This window comes from Bidens hawaiensis, unplaced genomic scaffold (genome assembly GCF_021521415.1).
Source record: "Bidens hawaiensis isolate Kalapana, Puna unplaced genomic scaffold, B.hawaiensis_p1.1 tig00042447_1, whole genome shotgun sequence".
Lineage (NCBI taxonomy): Eukaryota > Viridiplantae > Streptophyta > Magnoliopsida > Asterales > Asteraceae > Bidens > Bidens hawaiensis.
The window spans coordinates 46512-69379 of NW_027497526.1; positions in this window are offsets into that span (position 1 = coordinate 46512).

Here is a 22868-nt window from a genome sequence, read left to right on the forward strand (position 1 = left end):
GAGAGAGTTTAATTGTTTTTATATATATTTATTTAATTTATTTCTAATTAATAAATAAATATGTAAATTTACAACACTACCCTCACATGCTTTGCACATGACCAAAGTCAACGAAAATTTTAACTGGGTTAGTGGAAAATGACGTAATCTAAAACATTTTAGAAACATAGAATATGATTTCAGTCATTAAGTTTTCCAAAGGACGACCATTGAAAAACCATGAAAACATAAAGGACCTGTTTTGCCATTTTGTCTAAATAAAAATGAAAGTGTGTGACTTCGGTTGGCTATGGTTCTAAACAAAATTGTTTGATTGTATTAGTTTGGTTTTGTATGTTTCAAGTACTCGGCTTATTTTTTTCTTTATATTGCTTTAAAAGCACGAATAGTCTTGAAAATAATGATTTTATGAATACTCCAAAGACAACTTCCATTTTAACAAATCATATAAATTGCAGAGTGATTTGAACTAACAATTAAGAATGAAAAATTTATTTGACGATTTAGTTTAAAAGTTGAATTTACTAATAACATTATTCACTAAGTGGGTTATATATGACTTAACTTGAAAAAAAAACGAGACAATCCAAATCAACACTTTATATAAAAATGTTTTTCAATGGGTTGAAACAGGTTTAGTACATCACATGTCAAGTCGGTTATTTGTTTAACGCGGATCCAAAGTGGTTCACTTAGATTGTTATAATTCTTATTAACGGATTTTTGTGAATGTAATTAAGTTTCGTGTGCATACCATGGTCTGGTTGTTAAATAACTCCATTACTTCAGCTAGGGACAACTCAGGCTCTTTTGCCAAGAGCGATTGGATGATGTAGAGACTTGGAGGGGTTATGTACCCTAGCTCCTTATACCTGTAAGTGATTTAGGCAAATACAATTTTTAGTAGTATGGGCAGCGGTATATCAGATTTGTTCAATTGTGTAGTTGAGTAAATGCTCTAGCATACAAATGTTCTTTTTAGTGATGTAAGTTTTTACGTGTGTATTAATGCTAAAGAAGCCTAGAAACTTACCCATCTAACCAAGTATGCAATTGAAGAACCAAAACTCTGTTTCAACAACCATAGGTGGATCCTACGGTCCAACAATTTCTTGGTAAATGCCTAAAACTTGATCCAAATATATTAAGCTCAAACAAACAACTAACAAGTAACTGACAAACAAACCTTAAATCCTAACAAAACAACAAAACAGATTTGAGGCACCAAACCCTATCATATATACTTATTAGATAATATGTAATACTAACAGTAATACACATATGCAATACTTTGTATGACACATTATTACCCATTTGTAATAGTTAGTTATCTTCTAATAATCTATTAACTCGTGATTAATTAATTAAACCTTCTAATCAATACATGATGGAAACGAATTATGTTTTTTTCCATGATTAATAACCGTTTTTGTCATGGAATGTACAAATTATGTCTGTTTTTGACCCAGAATCTCCAAACTCAATATTTAATCAATTTAATAGGAAACCAGATGAAAATCAGTAAATACACACATTATTAAGGAAGATATAAGCATGAAATCAAAGATACCTTCAATTGTAATGTTCAATGGCTGAAATCAATGTTGGAGACACGATTCACGAATGTAATTGCGTAACTACGCTATTGCAGATGATCGATATACAATATATTCAAGAGTTAAATGCCATTTTGATACCTGTGGTTTATTCAATTGTGCAACTTTAGTACTTTTTTCGATTTTTTTGCAAATGGCTACTTGAGTTTTCTAAAACTTGCAATTTTAGTACTATTTTCTAACCACGTCTATTTTATCCGTTAAGTCAGGGGTAATTTGGTAATTTCGCTATTTTCTTTATTTAATCACATTCCCCAATTTCTAAAAAAATAATGAAATCCTTTTTTTGAGTCTTTTCTTGGGTTAAATATATGCCAAATCCATTTATTTAAGATTAAAATACACAACATTATCATGAAGTCTCTTATCCTCATTCATAATCTTCGGTAGCCATCAAACAGAGTTCGATGAGTTTTTCGGCGACGTGGCATATTAATTTCTTCTCATGTTTGTAATAATGATCCTTTTACCCAACATAGTTCCCACCAAAGAATTTAATTTCTATCAAACTCTCCTTGTCGGAGATAGATCCCTTAGAGAAATCCGTTAATTGGCAAGCCTCGATGGAGAAATCCCACCCGTCAAATTCCGGTGAACCCTCATAAACTCGTGACCACTAATGTATTTCCTGATTTCGTTACCCTTTGCTAGCTAATAACCGGAGATCCTGAAATCATGCTCAGTGTTCACAGTTTCGGTAACCGACGTTGATGTCGTCAACGCTGACGACGGCAACGATGCTGATGGTTTTGATGGCTCTACACATGCTCTTACCAACCCCAATTTACTGCGAATTTTGAGGATTTTGGGGAATTTTGGTTAGGGTTTTGACATTGGGGGAATTGGAGCTGTTAATTGTGAGAAGATGTGAAAGATTGTGTGTGATCTGGTGTGCGGATGAACTCAAGATTTGGGGGAAATTAATGAAATCTAGGGTTTGGGTTGTTGGATTTCATGGTAATGAAAAGGGATCTGTAACAAATCGATCTATATGATATAAAGGGGAATGTGATTAAATAAAGAAAAAAATAAAGAAATAGTGAAATTACTAAATTACACCTGACTTAACGGATACAATAGATGGGGCTAGAAAATAGTACTAAAATTGCAAGTTTTAGAAAACTCAAGTAGCCATTTGCAAAAAATTCGAAAAAACTACTAAAGTTGCGCAATTGAATAAACCACAGGTACCAAAATGGCACTTAACTCTATATTCAATGATTTAGGGTTCATAATCACCAAGTTGAGTTGATTGATCTGTAGGTGTTTTGGGGAAGTCCAACACGAAGGGAAAAGGTTGTACAGGGTATGTCAACACAAATTGTTATTATTTGGGTAATTTACAAAAATAACCCTTTCATTAGGAGTTCTATAGTTCTCTCCATATATATATATATATTGATTAATTAAGTAGTCCAACAACTTTCCATAATATTAACTAACAAGTAATAGCACGATATTAGTATTCAAAATTTAAAGATTCCTTATCCAATACTTTGAATTATTTTAAATAAGAATCATTATGTTCACTTTATGCAACGTTAAATATTCTAATATTCTGCTAACTCAGAATAATCACTGCTATTTGAACAATGACTTTGTTAATATGTCTTTGTCATTTTCATATGAATTACATTCATATGAAATAAAATAAATCGTTTTATTATATTTTAATTTTTGGTTATATATGTTGTTTGATTATACAACTTTCAATTGTATAATATAAAATTAACTAGAAATTTGTCATACACAAAATATTAATGACAACAAATTTTTCATGATCAATCAATTTCAGATTCTAAATAATCTAAGGATGATTATATCATCAAAGTTCAGGCAATCTGTTTTCGGGATAATACTGTTTTTCGGATAAACATAAACTGATGATCTAAAATGACATAGTATTAAATGTTTAACAAGCATGATATTTTATTTGTAGGAATATTTTTTTTGTTAGTTTCATGGATATATTTATCATTATTAAGGGTTGGTAATTTGGTATGTACGTGAAAGAACCTGATTTGTCACACGGGCAACTATATGTAGCTACATCAAGAGTTACAAGCAGAAATGGACTAAATATTTTGATTTTTGGTAAACAATGTATACCAACCAATATAACAAATATAGTGTACAAGGAATTTTTTTTACTTATTTGTAGCATATTTGTGTAACCTTAGTTATGTAATTTTTACAATTTTAACGTAAATTGTAATTCTATTAACAATATATGATCATTTTGTTGACTAAATTTTAATTACTGGCTAGAGTTTAAAATTTTCATCAATTGCCCATGTAATACACGGGCCTCAAACTAGTATGTTTATAAAATATGAATCCAGCGATCTGTTAGCCATTGCTCAACAAGTGAAATATCAAGCACCAAAATTTTCTGGTAGGCTTCTTCTTTTAGAACCGTTGCATATGCTTTTTCTGTGGGTGGAAGGAAGTGAGTCATGTATCAGAATCTCCCGTATTATCGAGTCATACTTCAGATCTAGAGCAATTAAAAACTGAAACTGTTGAACATATTTGGAATAATATTTATTATTATTAGTAAATATCACTAATAAACCAATTATTAACGAGTCAAAAGAGTAAATATGAATGCGATATCGATACTCTAAAGTGTGTAGTTGATAACTTGAACATTGATAAAAAGGGAAATGAGTTTATCCCGTATTAGTAAAATGCTTGAGAGCTGCCTTAATATTTTTGTGTCGTTAGACCGAATAATGGACAAATGTCAACAAGTATTGATGAATCAGCAGCCTGCGTGTCACCTTCTGGAGAGTTGAGCGCCATAAGCTGCCATGTGTCGATAATTGAGGTGATTCAGAACGCCACATGTAAAAGCATGAACTCATCTCGGTTCTATGACTGACATGTGTCCGATGACACATCACACTTCCTTGCTATAAATAGGTGTGTGTGGGAGCATTTGAAAACCACAACCACAACAATAACAAAACAAACAAACATCCACTAGTTCAGTTCACCATGACCAGAAGTTCGATCTAATTTTGTTTCAGTAGAGATCTCTTATACTCTAGTATAGGTATAGTTCGGGTGCTAGGTTAATCATGGCAGTACTCACTGTTGCGGCTGTTGTACCCTGGGAGACAGAGGGGTTCACCTGGGTGGCCCGAAATCTGTTTTAAGGGACCTCTGTTAAACAAAAATCCTCAGCCAACGACCGTTTATGTTGATTTCATTTATTTTTGTACTTCTGTTTCCTTTATTCCATTATGTAATTTTATTTTGTACGTTTGTTTTGGTTCCCTTAGCACTTGTATTGTAACCAATATATTAACAAAAAAATTAAAGTTTATTGTTATACTTTAATTTTGTAATGGTGGTTCTACAATCTTAAAACAGATTCATATTTATGTGTAAATACAATCTTATATATATCTATAAAAAAACCATCTGTTTATGTTTTGTTTTTTAAATGTTTATTGAGTACTCAAGTTTCTTATAGTTGTTTTTGGTTTTATGTAAACCGAACTTTTAAAGTTTCTTTTTCTTTATTTAATCCAATACTTATTTTCTATTTTAATCTAGTATAGAAATGGTCGACACTACTGCAACCATTACCACAATTACTATGGGTTCTACGATATCCACCACTATGGGATCTACGGTTTCAACTGCTATAGGACCATTACTTGGTACCCAAGCAGCCCAAGCAATTACAAACCATGCTGAAAAACCAGAAAAGTGTTCTGGTTTAAATTTAAAGCATGGAAACAAAAGATGATGTTTAACCTTACCTCTCTAAATCTTGCAAGGTTTCTAAAAGAGTCACCCCCCCTCAACTTGGTGAGAATACCGACACTCAGGCCTTAGCTGATCTTAATGCTTTGAAGCATTGTGAGTACATGTGCCGTAACTGTGACATCTGCCCCGATCCGACCCGACCCAGGTACCCGTTTCTCCGATCCGATCTCTTTCTTTTATGATTTAATATTTATACTTATATTTTACTTTTAATAATAATATATATTTTCTCTTTCCGCCTTCTTTTCCCTCTTGTCGCCGTCCCGCCCTTAAGCCTTGTTTCCCTCTTTTTCTTCTAACTCTTTGCTTGTCCTTTGTTCCTTCCCGCCTAAGGTTGTCTGCGCAGCTCCACGCGCCAGACCCCTTACAAGGAATCCTGCGTGAAGACCACCTGTTTCTGTGATACGCGAGACGAACTCTTCTCGCAGCGCGCTAAGAATTGTAGTTCTCGCAGCGCGCTAACGGTAGTTCTTCCCGCGACGCGCTAAGGATTGTAGTTCTCGCAGCGCGCTACGAATCGTAGTTCATCCCTCGACGCGCGAAGAATTATAGTTCTTCCCGCGGCGCGCTAGGAATTTTAGTTCCTCCCGCGGCGCGCTAAGAAATATGATTCTTCCCGCGGCGCGCTTAGAAATGTAGTTCTTTCCGCGACGCGTTAAGGTTGGTTCCGTCTGCCTTCGCGCTCGCGCTCTCTTGACCTTCTATGTCTGCCTTCGCGCTCGAGCTTTCTCGCGCTAAAACCTTCTTTTGTGATGTCTTATCTTTTGTGCTGTTGACCTAATCTGCTTTATGTCTGAAAAGTTACTTTCGGCGCAGCATGCGCACCAACCCCATTGGTTGACAGAAAAAGTGACTGACATTATCTTTTGAGATCTGCTTTTGCCATGCTTGACCAGTACCTTTATCTGAACCGCCCATGCCTTTTTTTTACTGTTCCCTGACAGCTTTATCTTGCTCCCTGCAGCTGCCATATCTTTTGATATCTTTTGCTTTTGGAATCTTTTACTTTTTGAGATCTTTTCCCCTTTTTCTAGGGATTGTGTTCCCTAGGGTTTCTCTATAAATAATAGTATTATTTTTCCTAACACTACACACACAAAGCACTTAATCTCTCCTGTTTTCCTTGCTCTCTGCCGCCTCCCTCTCTGCCTCCGTCTTCCTCCCTGTTCTGTCCTGCTGTTCCGGTAATATATATATTATATATAATAATTTAATTATGCTAACTTGTAATCAAGACTTAAAACCAATCATTAAAACAATAATCTTTAATTATAGGTTAACTTGTGCTTGTTTAAAGTTGGTTCTTGCTTTATCTTACACCGCATCGTTTATCAAGTGAGTAATCTCGTACCTAATCCCTTTTTGCTTTTAAATGTTTTGGGATGTTCATGTGTTCATACAAACTTAGAGTCTTAAACTTGTTTATGAACTTTAGTCGCGCAGTATCCCATGTGTTGAGGACGTTTACTTGGCTGTTTATTTGTATGTGTGTATCATTAACCGCTTTGTTCGGCCTATTCCGAAGTTTTCATGGATCCATTAGATGAACACGGGAGACCTATCGTTTACGGTTTTCTTTGTTTACACTTGCACAGATGTTTTCTCGTTTTTTGTGCTCAATTGGGAGCACGGATTGAACTATGAACTATGAGCTATGATCTATCTAGGCTTGATCACAATCTGATTGCACCCTTGTTAAACACCAGACATACACGTGTTGCGCGCAAATTTATGGTTATCTATGTACTGTATTAAACTTGATTTCTCACCAACACGCAAGTGTTTGACGTTTTATTTTAACACATGTTCAGGTTTGCTGTAGCTACATTTGGAGCTTGTGGACACGTAGGACGTTTTTACTTTTGGACCTAGATTAAAATGTATCAAGACAAGTTATTATTGTTCGAATATTTTGCCTTATAATATATTGAATTATGTTGCTTTATGTTATCTTGTGTATACCCTGCGCGTGCGCGAATGAATGTATTTATTAAATATTGACACCCAATAGTGTCACGAGTAATGAAACAATATGTGGCGCCCCGATGTATAATCCGCCTTTGGTCGGGGTGTTACAGTAACTATGTGTTAAGTGGCCTTACTAATGAACTGTACAATGTGTACTCCAAAATGACGACAACCATAAAACTGTGGGAGTCGTTAGAACGCAAGTACAAGACAGAAGATGAGGGTAAAAAGAAGTTTGTTGTGGCCCGGTTCTTGGACTTCAAAATGGTTGACTCTAAAATTGTGGTGAGTCAAGTTGAAGAATTGCAAATCTTGATTGCAGATATACTCTTTGAAGGAATAGCTCTTGGTGAGACTTTCCAAGTGGCTGCTATGATTAAAAAGTTTCCTCTAAGTTGGGTAGTGTTTAAGAACTACCTTAAGCTCAAACAAAAGGCAATGAACGTGGAGGACTTAGTGGTCCGTCTTCGAATGAGGAAGACAATCGGGCAAAGCTAAAGGTATCTCAAGTTGATATATATGCAAAATCCAACCTGATTGAACATGGTCAATCTTCAAAGAGATACAAGGGCAAACCGAAAGGCAATGGTAAGGCTAAGTTCAATCTTGGACCTAGAAAGGGTGGTGTGAAGAAAAAGCTTACAGTTTTTAAAGGCAAATGCTACAACTGTGGTGAATCTGGTCACCCTGCTAGAGAATGCAGCAAGCCCAAAGAGGATAGGGCAAACATGATTGATGAAGATGAGAAGCTTGTGGCAATGATCTCTGACCTTACGTCTATGATGAATGAGGTCAATGTAATATCTGACCACTTAAAAGGATGGTGGGTGGACACTGGAGCTACTCGTCACGTATGTCCAGACAAGACCCTTTTTAGTAAGTTTAAAGAGGCTGTGGGAGATGAAAAGCTGTACATGGGAAATTCGACTATAGCTGATGTCAAAGGAGAAGGTGAAGTGATCCTTATGTGGACTTCAAGAATGAAGCTGACACTAAGCAACGTACTGTATGTTCCCGAGTTGCGCAAAAGCCTTGTGTCGAGATGGTTGCTTAATAAGAATGGGTTTCGTTTAGTTTTTGAAAGTGATAAGTTTGTGTTAACCAAACGTGGTTTGTTTGTTGGAAAGGGTTATGCCCTTAATGGTATGTTTAAACTAAATGTAATGGTTGTGAAAGACATAAATAAAATGCTACTACTTCTACTTATATGATTGAGTCTCAAAATGTGTGGCATGGTCTTCTTGGTCATATCAATTTTGATTCAATGCGTAGATTAATTAAGTTAAATTACATACCATCTATCACTTTTGACTCAAAAACTAAATGTAAAACATGTGTCGAAGCCAAACAAACAAGATCATCATTTAAATTGGTTGAACGAATAACCGAACCCCTTGACATGATTCACACTGATGTACGTGATTTTAAATCAATTCCCACAAGAGGAGGAAGTAAGTACTTCATCACTTTTATTGATGATTGTACAAGGTATTGTTATGTATACCTACTTAAAAGTAAATATGAAGCCATAGACATGTTTGTCTTATATAAAAGTGAGGTTGAAAACCAACTGAACCAGAAAATAAAAACTGTAAGAAGCGATAGAGGTGGTGAGTATGTTGCACCATTTGCGGATCTATGCACACAAAGTGGGATTATACATGAATGTACCCCACCATAATCCCCACAATCAAATGGAATTGCGGAATGGAAGAAACGTACACTAAAATAAATGTTGAATGCCTTATTGTTGAGTTCCGGATTGAGCTCAGATATGTGGGGGGGGGGGGAAGCCGTTTTGTCAGCTAACTATCTTTTGAATAAAATACCCTCAATAAAAAAGATGTAACTCCATATGAGTTATGGACAGGAAGAAAACCATCATATAAATACCTGAAAGTGTGGGGGTGCCTGGCAAAGGTGTTGGTGCCACCACCAAAGGTTCAAAAGATAGGACCGAAAACTGTGGATTGCGTGTTCATAGGTTATGCCCATCATAGTAATGCATATCGATTTCTTGTGTATAAATCTAAGAATCCCGAAATACACAAAAATACTATAATGGAATCAAGAAATGCGTCATTTTTGAAAATGTGTTTCCATGTTTGGGAAACACGCATGCTAGTTCATCAACACATGCCAGTTCACAGGTTGATGATATGGTTTTAGATGAAACTCAGGAACATTCCAACCCTGAAAAAGTTGAGCCAAGAAGAAGCAAAAGACAAAGGACTGAGAAGTCCTCTGGACCTGATTTTATTGCTTACATGATGGAGGAATAACCTCAAACCTACCGAGAAGCGGTCAACTCTTCATAAGGACCACATTGGAAAGAAGCTATCAAAAATGAAATTAATTCTATTTTGCATAATCATACTTGGGAATTAGTGGATCTTCCTCCGGGTTGTAAACCACTTGGATATCGTTGGATATTCAAAAGGAAGATGAAACCTGATGGCGCCATTGACAAGTATAAGGCGAGGTTAGTAATCAAAGGGTTTAGACAAAAAGAAGGTCTAGAATATTTTGATACGTACTCACGTATGACTCGAATAACCTCGATAAGGTTGGTGCTTGCGATTGCAGCTTTGAGAAATTTGGAAATACATCAAATGGATGTAAAAACTGAATTTTTAAACGGGGAATTGGACGAAGAAATATACATGGAACAACCTGAGGGTTTTTCTTCTCTTGGCCAGGAGGGTAAAGTTTGCAAACTCGTCAAGTCTCTATATGGTTTGAAGCAAGCTCCAAAGAAATGGCATCAAAAGTTTGACCAAGTTATGCTAAACTGTGGATTCAAAATAAATGAGTGTGATAAGTGTGTTTATGTGAAAGACACATCAAGGGGTTATGTGATTTTGTGCCTTTATGTAGATGATATGCTTATCATTGGGAGTGATAACGAGATGATCATGTCTACTAAAGATATGTTGAAGGCGAGGTTTGACATGAAAGACATGGGTTTAGCCGACGTCATTCTTGGAGTAAAGATCATTAGAATCCAAAACGGTATCGTATTAAGTCAATCTCATTATGTTGATAAAATCCTTGAAAAATTCAATGCGGGAGACACGAGTATAGCTCGAACCCCGATTGATACTACCCAACATCTGTCAAAGATAGAGGTGAGGGAATTTCTCAGTTGGAGTATTCAAGGATAATTGGTAGTCTTATGTATCTTATGTCATGTACCCGGCCGGAATTAGCATCTGTTCTAAGCAGGCTAAGTAGATATACAAGTCATCCTAGCTCAGAGCATTGGAAAAGCATGAGAAGATTACTAAGGTATTTGAGATACACGAGGAATTATGGACTGCATTATGGCCAAGATCCAGCAGTTGTAGAAGGATACAGTGATGCTAATTGGATATCTGACATAAAATATTCCAAGTCCACCAGTGGTTATGTGTTTACCTTGGGAGGAGCTGTTATATCTTGGAAATCCTCCAAACAAACACTTATAGCAAGATCCACGATGGAATCTGATTTTATTGCATTAGACAAAGCTATTGAAGAGGCGGAATAGTTACGCCAATTTTTGGAATATGTTCCAAGATGGTCAAAACCTGCTACGACTATTTGCATACATTGCGACTGCCAATCGGCTATTGTAAGAGCTCAAAGTGCAATGTATAATGGCAAATCTAGATATATACGTGGTAGACACAATACTATGCGACAACTTCTCTCAATGGGGGTTATCACTGTTGACTACGTGAAGTCAAAGGATAACATTGCGGATCCGCTTAAACACGGTTTAAGCAAAGAGGTCGTATATAAGTCGTCAAGAGTCCTAGTCCATTCCTAAGACAACCAGTGACTAAGGTGAGGCTAAGCGTAACATATGGTTAATGATATGGAGATCATAGAAACCATAATGCTTTTAATAATTTGAGGGTCGAATCACCTATATGTGAATCATGGTAACCATAATGATTTGAGGACCAAATAACCTATGTGAGAGATAAGCGAGGTCGCTTTAAATGGATTTGTGGGTGGGGGGGCAAGTCCTAGAGCTCTCGCAGAACCATGCTAGTGTTCATGACCAAACGGACATGACAATGAGGGGTTAACCAGACCAGGAAGAGTGTTGTGTGAAATGTAATAACGTCTATGTCAAAAGGGGTTAGTTCAAGGACACCACGTCTACTAACCACTAGGAGACTAAGTATATTTCACAAGGGAAAGTTCAAAGGGAACACCTACTTCTCCTGCAACACTCAACCGCTGAAATTATACTTGACGCTAGAGTGTAAGGATCGATCTCGATTCATGTGAGGGATTGTTGAAAATATTTGGAATAATAATTATTACTAGGGTATAGCCCGTGTTACACACAGGTGGAAAAACATGTCAATAAACATAATAAATTTAAACAACAAATTCATGCATAACTAAGTTATTGAATAAGTGTTACCTTAAATTTAATCTTCAGATTCCAAAGAGTTTAGAAGATCATCAAAATTTGGCTAATAGTTCTCACACTCTAACAACCATTTTACCTTCTCGCTAACTTTATTTTCCAAATCAAAATGTGCCCTTTCTTTTCTAACATTAGCAAGATTCAAGTGATTTAAATCTCTTAAAAGAAACATAAATTCTAATATTGATTTAGGATAGTGCCCGTGTTACACGCGGTGGAACATATTTAAAACATAATATATATGTAACATCATATAAATTTAACCAAATGCAAATGTTGTACTTATAAATAAATGATATATTTCAATATTGTTCAATATTGTTCCAAATGATAGTATTTGAACTTTCAATATATTTCAAACCCGGGTAATATTTAAAACGAAAGTACGAAATAATTCGTAGTAGTTGTAGAGATTATAATATTGGATTTAAATTGAAATAGATTGGAAGATAATTTTGAATTTCGATTTGTTAATATTAAAGTCTATAACTTATTTTTGTAAAGTTCATATAAAGGATGAAAATTATAGTCAAATCATTAGTCATTATCATTATTATAAAATAAAGTCTAAATCATATACCAAAGATGCATACAAATACCGGAAAGTTAATTTGAATTTGTAATTTATATATATATATATATACAATATTGTATATTGTATACAATTACCAAAGATATTTTTTATATATACAATATTGTATATTGTATATATTGTATATGGTCCTTAAGTTATTAACTTTTATAAACACAATTAGATTAAGTTGTTTAAATGTAACAATATAGTCAAAATTTAAATGTATATAAAACAATATATTTTATCAAATCATTATTATTAATATGGACCATTAATTATAAATTAATGGTTAATCATATACAAAAAATGTTTAGAATTACCATATTCAAAGCATTAACCTCCACTGTCCTTAAATACGTAAGGTGAAATTTGAGTGCGTGATCAATTTTATAACTATCCATTACATATACTTATTTATGTAAGATATAATATAAATAGAAACGATAATAAAATTTTGAAATTAGAATATAAATAGTAATCAGATAGTTTTGTAAATTATCAAAATAAGTTAATCTAACTTATCTTTGTAAATTTTAGTCAACTTATTATTTAAATTATTGATTATTAATTCTAAAATTAAGTTGTTTAAATGTAACAATATAGTCAAAATTTAAATGTATATAAAATATATATTTTAGTCAAATCATTATTATTATTATTATGAACCATTAATTCTAAATTAATGGTTAATCATATATCAAAATTGTTTAGAATTACCATATTCAAAGCATTGACCTACATTGACCTTAAATATGTAAGGTCAAATTTGAGTGCGTTATCAATTTTTTAACTATCCATTACATATACTTATCTATGGTGATCAATTTTATAACAATAATAAATTTTTTAAATTAGAATATAAATAGAAATCAAATAGTTTTGTAAATTATAAAATACGGTAATATAAGTTATGTTTTAAAATATAGTCAAAATTTAAATCAATATAAAATAATATATTTTAGTCAAATCATTATTATTATTATGAACCATTATTTATAAGGAAAGTCAATATTCAATATTGATGTTAATTAAAGTGTGATTGTGATAATTAAACTATTTAAATTACAATATTCATGTTAATTCGGTTATTTAAACAAATAATGAAAGACAAACTAAATAAATTGTATTAACGGGATAATTAAACATGTACATGAATATACATGATTGTTCAAAAAATAAATATACAACAATATAAAAAAATACATCTTATAAAGTCATCCTCAATTCGTGAAATTAGATAATATGAGTGGGACAATAACCTGAAATAATAAAATCGAATATTAATATTGATATTATGGATTATTTTAATTATAATTAATAACCAGAAAATTTTAAAGGTGTTACCGGAAAAACGAAATTGTGAGAATGACCATGGTATCTCGGATTTTTTCATAGAATTTAAATTGAAATTAGGTTGTATGACTCGTGACATTCACCTGAAATTATAAAGTAGAATATTAATGTTGATATTATAGAACATTTGATATTTAATTTATAACCGAAAAATTTAAATGTCTTACCTGAAAATAACAAATAGTGATAATAACCATGGTATCTCTGTTTTTTATTAAGAAACTAAAATAAATTTTTTCATAAATCAATCGGGTAAATTACTTGAAATAATAAAGTTTTGTTATAACATTGGTATTATGAAATATTAGAATTATAATTTATAACCGGATAATGTAAATGTGTTTTACCGGAAAAAAAAAATAATGATACTGAATATGGATGAAGCTTATTTATATTTAGAACCTAGAAGAAAAACATGTATAACAAAAAAATAGGAAAAATATTAAACTTCAAATAAATATAAAACACCGATTGTTATAGGTATAACACATAAACGGAAAAACTTAGCGGAATAACGTAAATACATAGAAATATTAGCTTCATCGCCGTTTTTGATTTAGAACCTAAACTGATTTTAAAAAAATCAGTTAACAATGAAAATAAAGATAAAAAGGTTAGATCTACAATAACCGGAAGAAAATATGATGTTGCCGGAAAAAGATATAACCTTGCCGGAAAATCATAAAACATTGTTGGCCATTAACGTATAATATATAACCTTACCGGAAAACGATTAATCTCGATCTACATTACCGGAATATAGAAGATTGTGGATGGTGGAGTTAGCAAGCCGAGAGAGAGATAAATATTAAAATGATTAAAATTATTAGGGTGGAAAATTCTAAGGTTTAAATAGTGTGTGAGATGACACGTGGCAGAATATTAAAGCACATGAGAATGAAAACATGCTGACTGGATTACACATGTGGACAGCCTAGAAGAAGGCCATGTGTCCACATTGTATTACTTTAATAGTATTTAAAGATTAGTAAGTATCACTAATAAACCAATTATCAACGAGTCCAAAGAGTAAAGATGAATGCGATATCGATACTCTAAAGTGTGTAGTTGATAACTTGAACACTAGTAAAAAGGGAAATGAGTTTGTCCCATATTAGTAGAACGCTTGAGAGTTGCGTTAATATTTTTGTGTGTTTGGACCGGATGATGGACAAATGTCAACAACTATTGATGAGTCAACAGCCGGCGTGTCGCCTTCTGGAGAGTTGAGTGCCACAAGTTGCCATGTGTCGATAATTGAGGTGAGTCAGCACGCCACGTGTCAAAGCATGAACTCATCTCGGTTCTATGACTGACATGTGTCCGATGACACATCACACTTTCTTGCTATAAATAGGTGTGTGTGGGAGCATTTGAAAACCACAACCACAACCACAACCACAACAATAACAAAACAAACACCCACTAGTTCAGTTCACCATGACCACAAGTTCGATCTAATTTCGTTTCAGTCGAGATCTCGTATACTCTAGTACATGTATAGTTTGGGTGCTAGGTTAATCTCGGCAGTACACATTGTTGTGGTTTTTGTACCCTAGGAGACAGACGAGTTCACATGGGTGGCCCGAAGTCTGTTTTAAGGGACCTCTGTTAAACAAAAATTCTCAGCCAACACCCGTTTTATGTTGCTTTCATTTCTGTACTTCTGTTTCCTTTATTCCATTATGTAATTTTATTTTGTACGGTTGTTTTGGTTCCCTTAGCACTTGTATTGTAATCAATATATTAATAGAAATTTAAAGTTTATTGTTATACTTTAATTTTGTAATGGTGGTTCTACAGAAACAACTTATGTTCAAACCTGATTTTATCGAAGACTCTGATGTCTGTGCACTTCATCAGTTTTGGATCAATTCTTCCAATTTCTTCCCATATCCTTTGAAAAGCAATCTAAAAATTTTCAAGAGAGGCTTCGTTCTGCTTTATTTCGTTTGCTTTAACAAGGAGACTAAATGTTCACAATTACCATTTTTAACGAATTCCAAGTTATGCTCAATTGCTCATTTACGGTTTGCAATTATGAGCTGATGTTGGGAGTCAACCATAGTTATGCTGGCTTACAGGCTCAAGCAACTTAAGATGACCAACACATGATCAATCTATCACTAATTAAAACAATCATTGTATAAATCGAATAGATTTGTCTATATTAATTGTCAATATTAACAAATATTATCTTAAAATATGAGATACACTTGTAACACTTATTTAAAGGGAGAAAATAATGAGAATATATTTTGTGCAAAATATTATCTTACACTTAAGTTCACTATTACAACTTTACAATACAAAGGAATCATACTGTTTAATATCCTATCTACGAATGTGTACAAAAGGATGTTTAACCTAATAGCGTCCTTGATCGAGGTTGTGATCTTGTAGATGGAACTTAAGAGAGCATATTTTTATATGATATTCTCCCACTATATCTTTAGTTTAATGGCATACATCTTGAAGATTCACAAAGAGAATATTAATGATCACTGTATGTATTTTTAAAAAGAGTTCTCTTTCAATTGTTTTAACCCAATGTTTTATAAATTCGGGAAAAGTTAAGTAATCATATAGAGTGGTATATTTGAATATGTTCGGATAGAACTTAATTACCACTTAAATTTTTATGGCATTTCTGGGAAATGCATGAGAGGATTAGATTTTAGAAATGTGTGAATTCCAAAATGATTGGCCCAAAACTATTGGTATATGGGAATATATTAAGGGAAGACCAAATGAATTCATGCCATTGTAATTAAAGAACCTAATACTCAACGAAAAGAAAAGATTCGAAGATAGATCCTATTTATCTTTTCCTTAAAGAAGGTAAAAGAAAAATAACAAAGATTTCTTGATTCATAGCCATACTTATGCTTGTGCGGTCAACTACATTGAGGATCATTTACACATGCCCACTAGAAGTAAACTTCACATGTGACGTTTAACATGCACCTTTTGTGTGACAATGATATAACCCATGTGACGTGTTAACTATAAAACTTACCTAAATATGAGTATGGGTAAGAATTTTTGTAGGATTAGAGAAAAATAGTATTTTTGGTCCTTTTAAATGTATAAGTTATATATCTCAAGGGTCAAGTTATTCTACAAAGGAAAACAAAAATGAGAAGAATAAGAAATATTTTTAGCCATACAATAAAACCCTTTAAAAGAATCGAAAAAAATAAATTAATAAAAAAATTATAACTCAAAATTTAGTAAAAAAACGAAAAAAGTAAAAACACAAAAATGTTTCCACCGTCTTTCTCGTTCTCTCTAAAAAGAAAAAAAACACATGATGAGTGAAAACAGTCTTTGTATCTTTTGTTTATCATTAATTGTGTCTTTTTCCCTTGACATTGTGTCATTTTTTCTTTATATTGTGTTATATTACTCAACATTGTGCTATATTTTGTTCGGCATTGTGTTATATTTTGCGATCTATTATGTCTTTTTTAGTTATAATTGTGTCTTTTGTTCATTTTCGTCATTGTGTCTTTAATCTTGGCATTGTGTCTTTTCATCATTTTTTTTAACAGGAATGATAACGGAAACATTTTAGTTTTTTAATTTTGTTTTTATTTATATTTTGAGGTATGATTTATTATTATTATTTTTTTTGAATTTATTAAGGGTTTTTTGTGTGGTCACAAATATTTCTCGCACTTCTCATTTTTGTCTCTCTTTGTAATTTAACTTACCCAGCTGACTATATATGTTTATAGATGCACTAGTTTGATCCTCGTGTGTTACGGGAGTTTATTTAAGTTTTTTGTTTTTAATCGTTTTCCTATTTTATGATGATTTATTTTTTTTAACGTAGTTTGTTTTAATTTAATACATATATATTAGTTTGTTATTATATTTTTTTGCGTTTGGGTATTTTCAATTGAGATGTGTATGTTTTTTAGATTTTTAACGAACAAAAATACACGAACACGAACATGTTGATTTTTTTTAAATGAACATACATGAACACAAATATTTGTCTAATGAAAAAGAGGACGTTTTTGTAGTTGACGATGGCGGGTAGTATCGGAAGTTAACTGGCGATGGAGATGATAGACCAGCAATGGAGAGAACATGTAAAAAAGATAAATTAAATTAGGGTTTGAGGATGAAAGTATTTACCAATAAATAAGATCTTATAACCCATTTGAGAGCTATTAGGGTCTGGTAAGACCCATAACCAGTGGAAATTATTTTTTGATAATTAAGGGGTTATTTAACAAATAAATGAGATGTTATAACTCGTTTAAGGGTTATCCGGGTTTGGTGAGGCCCATGACCCGCGAAAATTATTGTTTGATTATGAATGAGTTTCATAAATAAATGAGATGTTATAACTCATTTAAAGACTATCTGGGTTTGGTAAGACTCATACCCGTGATTTCGGGTCAAATGCATAAGAAACCTCCATTTAGAAATCAAGCAATATGGTGGCTTTAGAGAATAAGGGACAACCTGAGAGCGACACGTAAAATTTCATAGTAGGTAATTATATAGATAGTTAGATATAAACATATTGTATTTTTGGTCCTTTTATATGCATTAAACACCTTAGAGCATTCTCATTTCATCCTCTTGTATGTGAGGGAAGTTTCAAATTATAGGGTGAGGTTGTGAGTGATTGTGAATGTAAATTATAGGATGGAGAGAGAAATGTAGTAATTTTAATGTAATTACTACATTATTTAATTGAACATGAGAAATAAATATAGTGTTTTTTAGTGTAATTATAGAGATAGTGATGAAGAATGGGTTAAGAATGTTCTAACTAGACGTGAACAAAAAAACCGGTTCCGGAACCTAACTGGTGGAACTGAACCGGAACCGGTTCCAGTTCCAACCCGGTTGGTACAATACCCGGTTTGGGTATTTTTGTACCCGAAAATCGTACCTGGTTCTCCTATTTGTATGTCAGTATCAGTTCCAACCCGGTTCCTACCCGGTTCTTAATTGGAACCGGTTCGGTTCGTACCTGGAAAAACCGGTTCCGACGGGTTTTTTTTGAAGGGTCAAACAAAAGTCAAACTAGCCGTTGGAACCGGTTCCAACGGTAATATAGCCGTTGGAACCGGTTTTTTAGACACCAATTAGCCGTTGGAACCGGTTCCAACGGTAATATAGCCGTTGGAACCGGTTTTTGAGACAATAGATCCGTTGGAACCGGTTCCAACGGTAATATAGCCGTTGGAACCGGTTTTTGATGCCCAAACCTATATATAACTTGTTTTCGCCACTTGTTTTACCACCAAACTCAAAAACAAACTAAAATACTACTCCTTTAGCAAACCCGTTCCTTTACCCGACCATCCAACTAAATATTATTATGGTACCCATCAAAAAAACAAACAAGAAGGCTAAGAAGAGTGCTTTTGTTGCCCCCGTTCCTGTTACGGAGGACCCAAGGGTTGTTACAGTAGTCAACCATAACCGCAACCAAGACATATGGAAGAATTGGGATTTGATTGTGGATGACGAAGGTTATCAAAAGGCTCGTTGCAAACTATGTGGTTCAATATTAAAGCACGATTCCAACTCTACTTTGAGAAAGCACATCGAGAAGCCATATTGCAAGACGTTGAAAGGGATTGGCACGACCGATCAAATTGACTTGGGTAAAGATGGTACACTATTTCATTACAACACGACTCAAGTTCAAGATAGAATGACAAAGTTCGTTATTCAACGAGGTTTGCCGTTTAACCACTTTGATGACCCGGAGTTGACGTCGTTGATTCGCGAAACTCTACAACCGAGATATACACATGTAAGTCGTACTACCTTAAGACGTCATTGTATCAGGTTGTGGGAGTGTGCTAAAAAAGAGTTAATCGAGTCTTTTCATTATTTAGAAGCCATGGTTAGTTTAACTACCGATGTTTGGTCGGCACCACACGGGTTGCCCGAATCATACATATGTGTCACCGCTCATTGGGTTGATCCGGTGACATGGCAATTGATGAAACGCACCATCGCTTTTGAAAACATCCCGTTCCCACATACCGCCGAAAAATTGTTTGAATTACTTGATGAAGTTATAACGACTTACAACTTGAGAAATAAAATATTTTCGATTTCGTTTGACAACGCTTCAAACAATACTAAGGCGGATGAAAAATTTATCATTAAATATTCACCACCTTGTTTCGGGGATTTTTTTCATGTCCGATGTGTTGCACATATCATCAACTTGGTTGTTCAAATAGGTCTTGACAATGAAAACATTTGTGATGATTTAAAATACTTTAGACTTATGTTACAAGATGTCTTCAAAAGTGGTAAAAGAAGACATCTTGAATATAAGAACTATTGCAAGTCGGTTGAAAGAAAGTATTTGGGGCCGAATTGGGACGTTCCAACCCGTTGGAACTCAACTTGTCATATGTTAAAGTGTGCTTTTGCCCAACGCCAAACTTTACAAGCTTTTCATAACAATCTTGTTGAAGAACGCGAGGCCGATATGTTTCCGGAAAGTGTTTGGGTCCAAGTCGGTTATTTGTTGGAGTATCTTGACGTGTTCAAAAAGTCAACAACAAAATTATCGGGAGTCTATTACCCTACTAGTTGTTGGGTTTTGCAAGAATTGTACTATATGTCTTGTGTTTTTAAAAGCTTTGCGGGGAAGAACAAACTCTTCGAAAATATTGTTGCGGTGATGAAAGAAAAGTTCATAAAATATTTTGATAACATACCGCCGGTCTTTACTTGTGCCGCCGCATTAAACCCCTATTGGAATGTTAATGGGGTTGAAACAACGATTGAGGAAATATTCGACAACTTAGGTATGCACGAGATTGACCCGAAGTTGTCGACGGAAGCGAAGGACAAGTTCAACAAAAACCTTCAAGACCTTTATGACCATTATTTTCAAATGTATGATCCAAGCACGAGATCGTCTTTTGTGAAAAAAACAACAACTAGTAGGCCGTGCAATGACCCACTTATAAACTTGATGAATGGGATTCGTGAATCGGCATCTAAGAGGCAAAGAGGAAACACACCAAGCAGCGAACTTGGTCGATATAGTGGAGCAAACTATGTTGAGGGCGCAACGGTCGACGAAATTCGCAATATTGATTTGTTGGCTTGGTGGTAAGGTAAACAAAATGAATTTCCCATTCTATCCGCCATGGCTCGTGATTTGCTTGCCGTACAAGCCTCAACGGTTGCTTCCGAATCGGTTTTTTCTCTTAGTGGGAGGGTGTTATCTATGCGAAGAACAAAACTAAGTCCCGAGTCTCTAGAGGTTTGCATTTGCCTAAAGGACCATTTGGATGCGGTGGATCGTGTACAACACAAGGCGAACTTTGAAGACGAAATACCAATAGAGCGTCATATTCATGATGAGGAGGCGGAGGACGGGGTTTCTTCCGATAACGAAGACGAGGGTGAAGACGAGAATGAAGACGAAGAAGAGTTGTAATTATTTGTTTTGGTAAAATTATTTGTAACTTGTTCAACTAATATTTAGTTTTGATTTGTTTTATTATAATTACTTTTGTTACTCATGATTAATTTTTGTTACTTTTTTAATAACGACGAACATTTTATTTATTTAAAAAATAACTATTACAAACATTATTAAAACATAAACGATACTAAACATAACAACTAAAACATAAAAAACAAAGTCCGTCGTTTTAATCCGGGAATACTTATTTTTGGGTTGTAGAGCCGGACGACTCTCCCACTTCCGTTTTTTTAGCTTCCAACCTTCTTTTCTCTCGACAATACTTATTCGTATGTTTTCGTAATGTCGAGTTGGACCCGGCTTTAAGAAACTTCGAGCAATATTTGCAACGTGCCAACTCATGTGAGTCGGTCATGAGACACAAATCGTAATGAACCCAAACATCGGGGCATCTTGTTGTTTCGATCACCATAACAACGTCATCATTAGTTGCCATTTGTTGTCGGTTTAAGGTTAATTGTGGTTTGGAGTGTGTTTTATAGTTTTGGAATTGGTTTAACAAGTACATAAACAAACCTTGCTATTTAGAGTAAAAAAATAACCTATTTATAGTTAAAAAACCGGTTCCAACGGTCAAAAACGGCTATATAGCCGTTGGAACCGGTTCCTAACGGCTATGATATTTAAATTTCAAAAAAAACCGGTGGAACCGGTTTTTACGTAAAAACCGGTTCCGGTTCATACCCTACCCGGTTCTTAAAAGTTAGCATATCTGGGCATCGGTTCGGGTCGGGAACCGAACCGGTTCTTGATTGGAACCGGTTCCATTTTACAACCCGGTGTGAAAAAACCGGTTTCGAATCGGTTCGGGTTTTCTAGTTGAACCCAATTTGTGCACGTCTAGTTCTAACCACATGTTCTATCAGCATGCATAACCCACCACTAAATCCATTCTCTACACAAAAAATATATAAATCATGTCCAACCCGCTAAAGAGGGATCAGTTCAAATTGTTGACCGACCAGCCCACAAATTGTTACGCCAATTCCGAGTCTGGCCTTGCCCTAAAAACAAAAGAAACCAATGAAAAAATAGACCAAAGGTGGGTCCCAACTATCATCTTTGGTTTTTACTAATCTAAATTATCATCTTTTGGACGTTGTCGGTCATAACTAACGAATTGGTTGCTAACTGTCTCATCTCTTAACGTATTTGTTCCCAACGGTCCGTGGCTAACAAAATCCTAACGTTATTACTTGCAGGTCACCGGAAAAACGCTTTTCGTCCGAAATGTCGCATTTTTTGCCGGAAAGCTCAACCTGAACACCAACCTGAACACCGCCATCACCACCAACCAACCACCACCGCTTGAGCACCACCAACCGATTCCAACGATGGTTCTAGAGTTCCGACAGCCTCAATATATAATTGCGGCTTTTACTAGAAAAAGGTTCCTAAATGTCCGATCCAAGGTTACAAAGATGTTTGGGACGAAAATGTTGAGTTTTCCGGCTAAAAACGTTTTTCCGGCTATCTTCAACTAACGGCGTTAAAATTCTGTTAGTCGTGGACCGTTGGGAACAAATATGATAAAAGGTGAGATCGTTATCAACCAATTCATTAGTTGGGACAGGTAGCAACCAAAAGATGATAGTTGTGATTAATAAAATTAATACGCCTTTTTTTTTAATAAAGTTGAGTTTACAATATTAACAATTG